The sequence below is a fragment of the Sinocyclocheilus rhinocerous genome, unplaced genomic scaffold, assembly GCF_001515625.1.
Source record: "Sinocyclocheilus rhinocerous isolate Xijiao unplaced genomic scaffold, SAMN03320098_v1.1 scaffold1443, whole genome shotgun sequence".
NCBI lineage: Eukaryota > Metazoa > Chordata > Actinopteri > Cypriniformes > Cyprinidae > Sinocyclocheilus > Sinocyclocheilus rhinocerous.
In genome coordinates this window covers 82,583-98,428 of record NW_015639576.1, presented here as the reverse complement: position 1 = coordinate 98,428, position 15,846 = coordinate 82,583, and the positions used below count along the sequence as shown (strand labels likewise).

General features: G+C 37.0%; 1 long non-coding RNA gene across 1 annotated transcript; it reads right to left on the bottom strand.

The window, feature by feature from the left end:
* Positions 1-5,133: 5,133 nt before the first annotated feature.
* LOC107751510 (uncharacterized) lies at positions 5,134-6,373 on the bottom strand. The gene is made up of 5 exons (XR_001641259.1): positions 6,273-6,373; positions 6,106-6,183; positions 5,553-5,759; positions 5,285-5,452; positions 5,134-5,182 (listed from the first exon to the last, which is right to left on the bottom strand). It is a non-coding gene; the product is annotated as an uncharacterized LOC107751510 (long non-coding RNA).
* Positions 6,374-15,846: the final 9,473 nt, after the last annotated feature.

Sequence of the window (15,846 nt, the reverse complement as noted above, 5' to 3'; positions counted from 1 at the left end):
GTGCTGGGGGTGCTGGGGGTGCTCGCAGGACCGGTTTGAAAACCACTGCTCTACAGGATGTTGTTCTTTGTCTGTCTGTTGTGTCTGTTGGGTTTTCCCTACCTCTACCACACTCCTCCCTGTCTCTGCTTGGCCTACCGTAGCATCCTTCCTCACAGCACTGGTGTTGGAAGACCAGGGGTCTCTGGCTGTACTGATTCCAGCAACATCCTAGTTAATGAACACAGTATAGGATGTAAACATTACAGCAAAATATTTTCTCACTGACTGCTCTCAACATTGGAATACACATGAATACAAACAAGTAATAATAGCAAAAAAGGGAATAGAATATATAGCAAAAACTATAAATAGTAGCAGCAGTAAATCCTTTTTGATATACAATTATTTGTGAATTAAAGTATGCTGAAGTGTTGTGTGTGTGTGTGTGTGTGTGTGTGACACAGGCACAGGTTCCTCCTATCCTAAGAGTTAATTAATAGTTAATTAGAGCCACATTATTAAGAAACTGGCAGCATCTGTATCAGGGTGTGTCTCTCTCATTGTGTCTTCCTACCTCCATGACACTTGTCTCTGCAGTCCACCCTACCTAAGGATTAATTGCATACTGTAAACTTGTGTACTGTGTGCATGTTCAATGTTTTATTTTAATATATGACTATCTACATATTCAAAGTAAAGTTCACTACAAATGCCTATAGTACTATCTATGGCTATTGCTATAGGTTGTGTTATAGTGTTAGACTATATTGCAAGTAGCTTACATCAGTTTTTACCCGAAATCCCACTTTATCTTCTGATATTTCAGTCATGCAATTCAGTAACAGGCTCATTAACACTAAAGTTGACCAATTATCACGACGCAATGCCATTTTAAAATATACTGGGGTTCTACGCTAAGCTTACAACTGTTTGATACAATGTAGGCTACTGTCAAAAAAAAAAAAAAACACGAGCAAACTGGCAGAAGAACGGTTCGGTCGGCCCATCTCGGGACCAGGCAGCCGGCCGTTGCCGACTGGGCCAAATGCTTAACATTTATTTATTATTAACATTATTATTACTATAACCATAGAGAAATTGTGCAAGCGATAAAAACCCGTCCTATGCGCTGTTGGCCCGTAAAAACTATTTTATTTATATATATTTAGAAAAAATCTGACCGGCCCATATTAAACAAAATGGTCCGGCCCCTCTGGCATTTGCCAGAATTGCCAGATGGCCAATCCGCCCCTGCACTCACCAATTCAAACACTGAGAAGGCAGCTGACAAATTCCATCGAGTCTGTTGACCATCCTGTCTTTGATGTCATATCATATCTGCCTATAGCTCTCCTGCTCTCACACCTCAGAATGCTTCGGTGAATGCCTGCGAGGGCAGCTTGAAAGCTTGAGGTGATCGGGAGAGACAGTGGTAGCCGCCAAACAGTGGAACTGACTTAAACATAATCTCAAGAGCCTTCCTGTCAAATTTTACCATGCTGTTGAAAAAAAAAAAAAACTGAATCACTTGGTCACATTTTTTTCACATCCTTCCTTTCATTCAGCTGAAAAAAGGAGAGGGATTTCACTCCTGAAGGAGAAAGTTTCATAGATGTCCCTGAGAGTGGGTAGACCCCATTCCAGGTGCAAGCATCACCACTGCAAATCAATCATTCCATTTCAGAGAGATCATTTATTATGGGTGCAGAGGGTTACGGATTCAATCTCCACCATGTTCTGACTGCCATGTCCAATGCTTAAGCCTGTCATCAGTCTTCATCTGGCTAACTTTTACTCCTCTGTCACCGCCATTATTAAAGTGGCAATTTGCCCCCTCCATAATGAAATATGACAGCATACATACAAATGGCGTGGTGGCTAAATGTGATAAATCACTTTATTAAAAAAATTTGCGCCTATTGTGCACTTTTTAATAACAAACTCTCATTGACTGAAAAATGAAATGTTGCTTGACTGTGAATACCTACTTCATAAGCACTTGCAGCATGGTACTAAAAGGGATTATTAGGAATCACGTATATTAGAAAGCACAGATAAATTGCTAATATGTGCTGTCCAAGGCAATAAATCTCTGTTAAAAATTAACCTGTGCCATTGCTTTTGAACCACTGTAAAAGGTTCCCTCTTGTCCTTATTTTTGGTTCTTTTATCTTTGCTTTCTGTCACATTTCCCATTCAGTGCATCACTTATCTGAGACCACTTTGACAGTCCTGACAATGTTTCGATTTCAAAGGAGAATGGAATACTAGTCGAGGGAGTGTATTGGGCATATAACTCAAACTTTTAATGTAATATTGAAATAATGGTGCTAATATTCGGCCAACCTCTCTGAAAGCTGGTCTGCCAAATCACATAAGGGGTTTGACAAAAAAGCAATTAAGGTTCATTGAAACATGTAATTTAATCAGTCAGAAATTGATGTTTTTGATGGGTAAGATATAATTAACTTTCTCTCCCCTTCTATTTAAGGTGTTTTCTATAGAGTCTAAACATGAATAAGCCTAGCAAATTTGTGGGTTGATGTCATAATTATGCAATAAAATGTACTATATTTGGGGCTGGACTGACAGCATAATTACAGCCACTGCCAATTCTGCAGCAGAGAAAGCATTGAGACTGGGTGTTACTGCAGCCACAATTATTTCCTTTGTGACATATTGATGTTCCTGTAAAAAATACAACGGATAAGACAAAGCTAAAGAGTATGCTGTTTCATGAGTATGCTGTTTCATTGCTGTTTAATTGAGAATTCAGCTCCCACAGTCCACCTCAATTAGAACTGTCCTACAACAATCTAAACAGTATGCCCTCTCTTGTCCAACTAGTCATAATGTCGATTCCTTACAAATTACAACAAATCATCAGGAAACTTGCAAATAATGCCAATATGTAAAGAACGGCTTAATTATATTCCATTTGTTGCCCTGACAGACTAGCATTAGGTTTCGAGACAGCTGTGCAAAACTTGGTTGGATTCCACTTTTTTTCTGATTAAACTGCAGGCGTTTTATTTGCTCCAGATGTTGATACCATTTCGGAAGCTTTCTGTTATCTTGCCAATAGTACCTCTTTGTTCTGTAATAATGAACATATTGAAGAAACAAAGAAACAATCTAGCTTTTGTTCAATAGCATCAAATATGTATTAATTAATTGTAGGTCTGTTTTGATCCATATCCTATCCTACTGCTCTTTCAAATAATGCTTAGATATTTTGATACTCATGCCAATGTAGACATGCAAACACACACACACACACACACACACACACACACTCATAAATCAGCACTGTTTGACTCTACCCAGTCGCTATCTCCCAGTTTTAGATTTCCTGTGTGATTGAGAGCTTTGGTACCTTTAATAGGGTTTGTAATAGATTTGTGATGCCACTCATGCTCCTCTGGAGAGAATCCCAACAGCTCTCCACTCAGTCGTCTCATGTCATTCCCGACGTCTCAGCTTAGATTGGCTTATCTCTGCCTCAGCCTCGCTGCTGACTCTAATAGACAGATTTCGTACAGATGTTCTATCTTCTATTTGCAACACCACCGTGTGTTCTTCCTGTACAAGAAATTATATACAATAATAGAATTAAAGAATCATTGTGTTATTCCCCATAAGTCATAGTGTCAATGTGCTTCCCTCAGCATTCATTGATTTTCTTTTTCTTAATATTAAAACAACTATCGGAAAGATACAAAAAAATAATTTGATTTGCTTGTTTCTCTCTGTTGTCCTCTTGCATCTTAGTGTTTTACGGCATTGCCAGAGTAGCATAATCAGATTCTTAGTCTTCACTCTCAGAAAGAAAGGTACAAAATTGTACCTTTTAGGGTACAAGTGGGCATCAAAGGGGTGGTACCCTAAAGGGTACCGTTATGTACCTCTACTTAGAGCTACACAATTGTACCTTATAACTTTGTACCATTTAAGGGCCAATTTTGTACCCCAAGGAACAATCGTGCACACTGCAAAGGAAGGCACAGCATTGTACCTTTGATCCTTTGCGAGGCTAAATAAATAAATAGATAATACTTTTAAGAAATTGGCTTACAGTTATGCAATTTTAATTACTTTTACAAAGATAATTAATTTATTACATCACATCGCAGTACAGTGGGTGTCAAAAAACAAATGTTTAGTGCACAGAAAAACGCATCAGACATTACTCAATAATAAATATACTCATAAGCATAAAGCAGTCATTTGAAACAGTAAAACCTTTAATAGGAGTACAATAAATTGTCTATACTGTACAGTAATTACAAATTCAATTGGACAAATACAAATAAAAATGTACTGTTTAACATGATGTAGCCTGTTTAATACAGTTTACATCAAAGTACATAGCATTTTGAGGTTTACAATATAAAGCAGTTTGTCTTCAGCAAGAATTCCCAGTGCTTATAAATAACTTTGTAGGTATCTAATGCATGATAATCAACAGAGAGAGGACAGTCCATTTATTCTCACATTTCACACAGAAATAAATCACAACATAAAGCAACAATTTCATTATGACATTCTTCTTTAACTTCCTCAAGCAGAGGCAGAGGATCATCACAGTCTATTGTAACACCGCATGCTTATGCTTTTGGTAAACATGACATCTAAAGGATTCATAATTTGAAAACTCTTACAGTCATTAAGACCACATGTTTTTGAAAAATTTGCCGCATATGCATGAATAAGACCAATGTGCTGCATTAATTTGGCAATCATGAATGTTCTCCGAGAGCATTTAGGGAAACAGAAAAGGCAGGACATTTTTGCAGATGTTACTGTAAAAGGTTGATTACTCTGGTAACTAGGGTAGAGGCTTGTCACCATCCACACTAAGTTTTTCAGGCACTGGCTTCCTGTACTTGAACTTGGTGAAGATGGTTTGCTCTAAATGAGAAAGCACAAATCAGATTTTATCTCAGTCAAATTTTCTCAGCAGATGATTTAACCGATGGAGAAAAATACTCTACTTATATAGTTTAAGATAATTATTACATTATACCATTTGTATGTGGGCACAGTACAATTTAAGAATTATATAAAAAAAAAAAACATCACAGACATACAGTATAAGTCAGACAGAGAACTATATCCTCACCTTCCCAAGTGCAATGAATGCTCAAGCTTCTCTCTGAACAAGGCTGGCAACATGAGAAGTGCTGCTTCTAAAACAATTCTTGAAACACAAGATATGACATACAAATTAATATGTATAAATCCATCCAAGGATAGAACTGGATAGGCTTAATAATGAGAACAAAGCTGAAGAGTCAATTACCAAGATGGTCTTCACTGAGAGATTCTTCTCTAGCTTCTTTGTGCAGTTTTGATAAAAGAGATTTCCCTTGAGCGAGCCGTAGCAAACTGGACGCAATGTTTCCAAAATTGCTTGAAAGTGGCGGCACAGATTAACAGATTTATACTTGAAACCAATTTCTTGATAAAGCTGCAATTAGTTAAGAAAAACACAAGCATAAGTAAATCAGAAGATTCTTTACAGTGTCAGTGTCCAGTGTGTAAATTTTGAATTATAATTCTACACTAACCCCTGGTGGACTCTTCAAGAATGGATACTTGTAGACAGCATCTTCAACAGTCATCCTACTAGTAATCTTCTTTCTCCTACAGGCAATGGTCTTCCTCGTTCACTCTTCAACAATGCGAGTATCTTACTGTGTCATTCTGGACTGGTCCTGCAGGACTTTCACATGTCCCATTATTGATGTAACATCCTCTCCAACAACATCAATATCCTTGTGCATAACACAAAAGCAATCAGGCAGCAAGATATTTCTAATTTCTAAGCAGGAAAATTATGAAAAGGTTTGCATCTTGTCACTTCTAAAAATGCTAAATTTGAGAACAATACATGTAGCACTGTAAAAAATGATATATATATATATATATATATATATATTCTCACACCAAAGGCCTTTTAATCTTGTAGTCTTTTTCGTTCTTCATCGTCTGCTCAAATTTAAACTTGCGTTTCAGAGACATGTGCCATGTGTGCCATTTAGAATGATATTTTGGAAAAATACACAAAATATACTGCATGAACAGAACCAAAAGTAGAACATAACTAACCCTTCTACTTACATATCCATGTCTTTTATAAAGGGATACCTCAGAGTCAGGCCCTTAGCAATTTGAACATAGTCTTCATTAGCCGGAGAGCTACAGAAAAAAATGTAAACACATGAGTACAGCTTTAAATGTTTAAAGCTGAATGTAAGTCCTAGGCACAGTTAATGAGGAATACTTACATCTTGTAATCAGCCACGTTTTCATACAATGTTCTAATAATTTTGCTCCTATGTGATGCTGAAAGTCTGCATTCCTTTCCAACTTAGCCTGAACATTAAAAGGAAACTTCAAAACCTTAAACTGCAGGACAAGCTGTTGATAGGCTGATATTACTATGGTAAAAAAGAGAAAGTAATAATTAAGCATTGTATACATAAATAGTACAAATGGCACATGTACATATGTCCAGAGGTGTAAAGAGTACCTAAAAACCATACTTGAGTAAAGGTACAGATACCTTACAGTGAAAATTACTCCACTACACGTTACAAGTAACCAATTCCAAAACAACTTGAGTAAAAGTCTTAGAGTATCTGATTTTAACAGTACTTAAGTATTTTACTTATACTAAATAGGCTCAAAAAATGCACTAGTCAAAGATACATGCCAGTGAAAAACTATAATGTTGTGGAGAAGCTGGGGAAAATGGGAGAGGCAAGGATCTATGTGCAGGTATTTAATGGAAAAACTAGAACAAACAATAAGCCAAAAACCAAAGGGAACAAAGAACAGAATGACTTGCAAACAGACAAACATTACATTCGACAACTCACAAGTAACTAAAGAAAAACTAGGGCTATATATACACAGGTGGCTAACAAGCTTAACAAGATAACAAGACACACCTGGGGAGACTAATCAAGGGGAACCAATGAACAAACGGACTACAAACACCACGGGAGACAGGAAGATTTGTGAGGAGAGCAATCACGTTTATTTTCTAAAACCAAAATAAAACTGAACACCTCAAAATTACATAACAAAAAAACAAACAAACAAAAAAACAATATCCTTCAAAAAGGTATCTTCAGTGTAATGGATAAATAAAATAATGTATAATAAATAATATAATAAAGTACAATTAAAAAGCCGAAGCCTTCTTGCACTGGCTGTGCTGGTTTGGGCCTCATTGCCGGCTGCAGTCATGTCCTCATATACAGTGGGTACGGAAAGTATTCAGACCCCTTAAATTTTTCACTCTTTGTTATATTTGTAACTGCAACACTCATTTCAAATTTAGTGGAGTAAAGAGTACAGATACTCATTCAAAAATGTAGTGAAGTAGAGAGTAAAAGTTGCTAATATCTTTGATACTCAGTAAATCTACAAAGTATCCAAAAATATACTCAAGTACAGTAACTAATTACATTTACTCCAATACTTCACACCTCTGCATATGTCACATGTATACATACAATGGTTGCCTACAGGTACTTACAGTGTACCTATAGTGTACTTACCTAAGAAAGTACTGGTAATATAAGGTAACTACATGGGGTAGGGTTAGGTTTAGGGGTAGGTTCAGGGTTAGTACATAGTTATTACCTAGTTATTGTAATTGCTATAATAAGTACATAGTATGTACATGAGCAACAGGACTGTAAAATAAAGTGCTACCCATAAAATAGTACAAATAAACATACATGTTTTGACATGCACAAGTCAGTTTTTAGATTTTGGGCTTTTTGGCTTTTCATAATGTTTCTTTTTTTTAAGACTAGTGGGGAAAAAACATGCAAAATACACTTTTAAGCATTTTATTGCACGTAATCTATTTGTATCTGTAGATTTCAATTATAATACAAACCTTTAAAGTTTTTTATTTTTTTTGTCTGCAGCCACATATCTCCACTTTAGTACTCCAGTTTAATTCCTTTATATATAGTAAAGGTTTTTACAGAGGGGTTTGTTCATATGTTTGTCCTGATTTTATTCCTAGAAGCAGGGTATGTATGTATGTACTGTATGTATTGTTGTTAACAATATTTTCTGATTTATAGAGTGATAACAATCAAAAATCTCTTCAGATACACTGTTTGACTCTAATGAGTCAGCAAAATTAAGAATTTTGAACCTGGTTTTATCCAATATACAGATTTCTGTTTTGTAAATGTATGCAATTTAGATTCGGAAAAGAGTTGTCCTGAGAATATTTCACAGGTAATTTGGCACTTCATTAAGATTTTATTTCAAGCCAAGTCGCAACAGTATCAAAAATAGTGCAACATGCAACACACAGCTTTCTCCATTTACATTACAAAAAGAGCAGAGCTGTCACTCTAATCAGCGGCTCTTCAGAATCACACACAAAGCAGTTTCCAGCACCTGATGCAGGATGATTGGAGGCACATGTGGCCAATTTGGTCTAACCTTGAATGCAGTAAAAGACCACCAAAAAAAGCAATGAGAGAATTATTGTAATCAATCTCTTTCATCACTGTTATTCATACAGATTCTGAAGACAAGAACAAGGCCACCGTGAAGACTACTGACAATCTACACATTCGTGAGCTCGTCATACCTTCTCTTAAAATACATGCACCCTTCTAGGTTTATTGCACCATATTAAACACTGTCAGAAAAAAGAAAAAAAAAAAACTGTACATTTAAAGGTCCGCAATGGGTCCTTAGGGTACAATTATGTACCCCAAAAGAGTAATAAAGGTACAATCAGATGTGAAAGGCAAATAATTATAATTAATATAATATGAATATAATAAATAATTAGCAGCAAAAGACAGGCAATTTTGTCTGTACAATTCGTTCACTATAAACTGCTGTAAAAGAGGAAGAGATGATCGTTCATGTGCTGCTTGAACTGAGGTGCTACAGCGATCTGTCACCGCACATTAAAGAGCCACAAAGCGGTATTTATTGTTTGAATTTCTTTAAAAAAATTACTAAATTTAAAAGCTGAAAATGTGTTTCATACCAAAAGTAACATGCTCTGTCTTGTCTGTCGGCACATTGTCAGTGTCCTCTTTGCTTCGCAATGTATTTTTCACTGCGTGAGAACATGATGTGCGAAAATAGCACATGTCACACGAAGCAACAGTAACTAAGGGGGGCAGGTCTCTGCGAAGGGTCAATTGACCAGCAATATGATCAAGAAAAGGTTAAGGCACATATTTCAAGTAAAACTTGCTTGGTAAAATGTTGATGATAGTGTCATTGTTATGTAATAATTTGTCTTTTCAGGATTAATAACTGGTAATTTTGCCTGTAGTGTCTTGCCTTAAAAAGCCCACTTTAGATAAAGTTAATTAAAGGAAACAGACGGCCCCACTATATTATGTCTTCAAATACTATGTACTTAATAATAAAATAACTAATTATTAGGTACAATGTACCTATTGTGTTCATGTTGAATTGCAAAACACCTTTGCTGCTATTGAGGTGGGATAAGTGTAAGGTTAGGGGCAGGTTTGGTGGTATGGTTTGGTTTAAGGTGTATACGTAGTTTCAACAGTAATTATAGATGTAACTACATAAATTAATTACATATGTAATTACAGGACGGTATTTTGAAATACAAGTACAATGTGAAATCATGTATCTACATAGTAAGTGCATTGTATCAGATATGAATTTAAATGTAAGTGCATAGTGGTTAAGGACACTTGATATAATGTGGGTCCAAGTAGGCTTATAATTGCAATAATTTGTAAGTACATTAATTATGCATTTGTGGGCATAATGAATATCTGTCCCAGAATGATCTTACATATTTATAAGTAGCGCATCATTCTATCAGGCAAATATGTCGAGAGAGTGAGAGAGATACTATAATGTTCTGAGCTCATGTTAGAATAAAGGTTCTGATTATTGTAGAAAAACAGAGCTTGTGACGTGGTGTATTTCAAATGTTCATGTTAGATATTGTTAGTTTTCAGATTACTACTGTGGGCCAATACAGTGGATTTCAAAGGAACTGTGGAGGTTTTTCTCTAACAGCACGAACAATACATTGAAATGGACAAATCACTTTTATGTCTCCTTACTTTTGTGGAACAACTGTCAAGTGATGAACAAAAAGTGTCCTTTTCAAAGCACAAAAAAGTGAGGCAGTGGTTGAATAAATGGATTTGGAGCAGCGTTCCTCGTTCAGGCACCAGACTGCTGATCGGGTGAGTATTTGAAGTCTGTCTCAGTCTAGTCCCATTCCTCAGTGCCTGTCACAGGCAGCCAATACTCAGTCTCATCGCCATGATAGATTGCTGTATTATCACAGTGTGACCTCCTCTGCTGCTATAGTATTCTGCCAGTTGATGTCTGAGGCTGTTCCAGTGGCCTTCCCTAGCTATCTGTTTATTGTGTTCCTGCTGTGGTATCACCTGTGCACCTCACTACCCTTTTGTATTGATCTGTTTTGTCAATAAACCCTTGTTACTCACACTGCAATTGGGTCCTCCTTCCAGATCCCTGGCATCTCACACTGCATAATTATCAACCGTTTTTCAACCCATTCTAAATAGAGGGGTGGGTGTTCCTCCTACCCTTGAGCTGGAGGGTGAAAATCGCATGCCTCTCAGAAGACCAGAGATGCACCAGAGCTAATCAAGCAAGAGGAGAACATAGTTGTGTTTCTGTCAATGTCATTCTGTATACATAGTTTGGACATCAATTTGCAGGTCACATCATTATGCGCAAGGTGTTTCGGTACTAAATATCTGCTGAGATCAACTCTGATCTTGTTCTCAGTGCTTCATAGTTTCTCTTTTATTATTTGATAAGTTTAGATCACAGATACAACATCCATTTAAAATGTTTATCTTTCAAAACAGTCAAACTTATGTGTAGCTTCTTTCAGGGTAAATCATACAGTTCAACAATAAACAAAGCTATGGTTTTCAATGAGATCTCAAGTACTGTAGCTCCACGTGCATTATGGATTAGGTGGAGATTATTAAATGCCAGACCTTAAGTCCAATACTTTTCTCTGCCTTGAAGTAAATCAGTACTACTTAACTTTGATAAAAAGAGCCCATTGAGGCACAGTAGACTCCCTGTAATGAAAAAAAAGTCTATCTTTCTCTCTGTCTCTCTCATTTTACAGGAAAATAAACAACACATCTCTATGTGTTGTTATATTTCAGACAGTGCTCAGGCTAAAGGCAGTGTGACATTTCAAGATTACATTAGCAATTCAATTTTAATACATGAGAAGAAAACTTGTGGATAAACAACGTAGAGCAGTGGTGGTTTGGACTATGTCAGTATGAGTCTGCTTATAATTCAAGAGTTGTTTATTTTTTCCTCATGCTCTTAGATGAACTGGGACACAAAGTAATATGCCTCACCAGGCTCATATGACTTCAAATGATGAGCAGAAAGAACCTATGTGCTCCTTGGTCCCCCCTTCTAAATAATCTTCACGATTACTGCCTGCACCAAGTGTGTATTTGCCAGTTCCCTGTGATTGAGTCGGCTTGATAATTACTAGGTAATCATATGCACTGAGCACCATCCCTGCTGATGTTTCTCTCCCTTCCCTTTTTTTCTTCTCCATGAATATCAAATGCCTCCATGCTGGGGTATGAAAGCAGTACTCTTTTGTAGACACACAGACATGAAAAGAGAGAAAGTACACCACACACTGACAAGAGAAAGCAGCAGGCTTCAGACATGAGGCAGCCACTCGTGTCTGGCCTACTGCTTCCATTCACTCTCTCGTTCTTTCTTTTTTCCTGCCATGATCCAGACTCAGGGCATTTTCCATTCTGCTTCTTAACTTGCGCTGCATTCCAGCAAATAGCCACGGAGCCTTTCTGTGCGTGAGGTTAGAAGACCTGCCTGCAGCCGTCTGCTGTAGGATACCACATGTAGGTGTGGAGATACAAATCTCTCTGCAAATATTTCCATTTTGTTGTAATATTGTATCAGTGTTCCTTTGCGGACGCCTTTAAACATTCAATTTAATAGATTCAGTGATGGATATGTGAATGATGCAATAGATAACCAATGGTCGTACATTCAAAGACGGAGCCCTCTGTAATCAAAGCAGTAATGGCAAATCAGTAAAAACACACTATTTTATTAACTAGGTTAACTAAAAGGGGTCTTTTTTACACAAGCTTGCAAGAACACATTTGCCAGCTGCAAATTAATCTCTGACAATTCCATTGAGTTTTCACAGCTTCATGTCCAGTTTGATGAATAACCCCATGGAAAAATACAGATTTTCAGCAGTGAAAACTGTTAGCTCCTAATGCAAAGCTAATTAGTCTACTTTTCTGTTGTGACATGCTCGCTTTAAACTTTTTTTCTCTTTACTGCTTTAAGAGCCAAAGGTTTTTCCTCTCATTACCAACAACATGTTTTGGATTCACTTATGTTTGTATGTCACGCTAATAAGAGCATCATTACTTAATACACTTAGCATACATTACTTTATTGCTGTGTTCATTTGCTGGGAGATTATGGGCTATAATCACTCATTCCCAAAATGAAGTCATTGACACATTAGTCACTGGTTCATCCGTTCAGGCCAGATACATTTTTAACAATGAATAAACCCAGATGTCAACATTTTAAAGCACTTGTTTCTGCTAGTTGTGGTTGATTTTGTTGCACAGGGACAGAGATGATGGATTAAAGTACAGTTATACATATTTTTCCCCCTAGGATTCTTTGATGAAAAATCCTACTGACCCCACACTTTTGAATGGTAGTGTGGATATAGGAAAACATTTTGTGGATGATCACGGAGCAAAGTCTTTGGCAAACACATTTAGTTTAGTTTCATATTTTGTAAGTCTTAACAGTAATATCAGACAGTGTGTTTTGAACTTGCCAGAAACTAGATCTGTATCTGTTGTTTACATTTCAAAATATACCATTAATTTTTTCCACACCATTAATAGGAAATTTTGTGCTTTATAGTTGCACTTAATGCACAAAACCATTTGCCGTAAAGACTCTTGACTATGAGGATGTCAAAACACTGAGGACACAAATAACAGTTGCTTGGCTCACTGTCAATACAACTGTAAACAGTAGCTTCTTCCTTGTAGTGTGGAGACTGTGGCAGAGTGCTATTCACTCTAAATGTAAATGAGAGGGGTTCCGAGTGTGGTCAGGTAATGTGAGAGCTGAATGCACTGGCTCATTCTCGTCCTAAAAAGACTATTTGGAGGAGGAAGAGGAAACATCTAAGACACAGATGTGCATCCATTCAAGCTATTAAAAAAAAAATAATAATAACAACATGTATATATATATTTCACAAATAGAAATACTGTAAAGCAATCTAAAGTGTGTAAAGACACACCCAAACTTATTCATCAATAATGTAATTGTGTAGCTTTAATGGTCATATTAACTATTTGACTGAGAGTACATCATGCTGCAGGTGGCATATGCTCTTTTGTGTAGAGGGCAGAGCTGGGGAACATGTTCACTGGCGGAGTATGTGCAAAGACAGAGAGAGAACTGAAGTTACCCTCAGAGCAACCCCATGACACAGCCTCCCTAGGAGACGTCCACCCTGCCATCCAGCTCTGCATAACTAAAGTCTGGTTGTCTTTGGGGTTTGTCAGACAGAGGGATGGGAGGAAGGTATCTCTGTGTAAAACAATGCTAATTGGAAACCTCCTGAGACCTCAGGAGAGCCGAAGTGAATTATGAAATGTAGTTCTCTAAATCAATTATTCTCATATGGCTACTGTGTTTTTTTAGTAATGTTGTCTTGCTGTAACAATGTAAAGAGAGTTCAGCAAAGAAGGAGTATATATACCAGGACACAATCTCATTTTGTTTTTCACAGAAGAAAATAAGTCATGTCAAAGTATGACATAATTTTTATTTCTGGGTAAACTATCCATTTAACAGTGTAGAGTGTAAATGCCAATGACACTGTGATCAATAAAATAAAAATTTAGCATTTTTTATAAGGTAATTGTCTCTCATGGGGACATGAGGTAATCCTATTATTAAATAGGATATTGTAATGAATAAATCATTTACCTACTATTAAATTCGTCATCATTCAGAACATGTGACTGACCATGTGAAAAGTGTATTTCTTTGTTTGCAGAATCACAGCTCACCCCTTATAAGGAATACATTTTCATTCAAATACACGAGTTTTCATCACTGAAGAGACATGCAAATTTATTTTTACACACGTCCACATGAGAAAAAATTACCACCTGAATAGGGCTTTCAACGATTAAGCATGAGTGGTCTTTTGTTTATAAAGTGTTTTCTATTTGTAATTTATGAATTCGACTTTCAACTCAAAAGAAAAGAGTAAAAGACAGTTACTAGCATTGTCACAACTATCCTTGCAAATTTAAAGAAGACAATCTTTAGGCGTTGCTATATAAAGTCAGCTTAGATTAAAAGTTTCTACCTCTATTGTGCAGGTGCAGCTGTGGGCTCTGTGGCTCTCCTCTATATGTCAATGAATTTTTGACAGAGGTGAAAATATATGGCCGTAGAGGGTAACTACTGTCACGGAACAGCCACCTCCCATAAAACTGGCCCCACAAAACCACTATATGCATTACTCAGCCATCTGGCAACAATGTTTAGTTTCACACCCTCATGGATTCACACAACGTGTGTGTTGATATGGGAAAGCTTTTTTTCTCTGCAAAATGACCAAGTGACCACCACAAAGTGAACATTAGTCCCTATAAATAATAAATACAAAGCTTTCTATCACAGTAACCATTCATTCATACTGTTGTTTTTTGTACAGAAACAATGTGTTCTTAGCTTTGCTGAGAAGTGCTGTATGATCTGTTTACTGGAATACATTGTAGGGACTTAACCGTATTTTAAGTCGTTAATTCTTGATAAGGGAATTAATCATTAATTTTATTTCTAGCTCAGGTTTTGAAAGAACTCGATCTGAGAATTCGAGGTCCACCTGATCAAAACTAAATCCAAATCTGATAGTTTACACTTTAAATCAAGGGTCGTCCAGCGAGCCGGTGATTCTTGGTATATTTTAACAATTTGAATATCTGTATTCTCCCTGGCCACGGGTTAATAAGATTATAATAATTTGTAAGCTCTTAGAGAGGTAACTATTATAAGTAAGCTACGAGCTAGGTAGCAAAAGGATCTTTTTGGCAAAAGTTTTAACCTTGAAATTATATGACACCAACAATGATTCTTTATAAATGAAACATGAATTTTATTGGCTATCCTAGATTACATCAAAACTAGGCTAAAACACACATACACACACACACACACATTTACGCATACAGTTCTGAGAATGAAAGTTGACGGAGTTCTGAGGAAGCCCAAAGTTTTAGCAAGATATTCGCTACAGTTCTCTTACTGGCATCCTGAGAAAATCACAAGCAGAGATTTGGCTTATGTTTACTGCTTAAAATTTAGCTCGACACCAGTTCAGCAGAGATAAGATTTTGTTCGTTGTTACTTGCGTTTTGCTTTGGTGACAGCTGAAAAGCTGAGTCGTTCCTCGTGGCTACTGGATGGCTGCTGGAGGGAAATTCCTTCGCTGATTGGCTGTTGCTTTGACGCCGGAATGACGTTTGGATGACGTCCTTTGGGGAAGCCCCTCGTTGGATTGGTTGGTTGCCGGGTTACGGAAGACGCTTGAGCAGTTCTGCTAAAAATCTGAGTTTGCCAGACTTTAAGCTCTTTGAAGATCGCGAAGGTTCAACTGAAGTGTTTGAGTTCTTAGATGGTCTCGCTGTGCGATGTTACGGCGTGGGAGCGCTTGTAGCGCTCACCAAGGTGAAAGCCAAAGTTCTTTGAGTGAGAGAGCGAGCC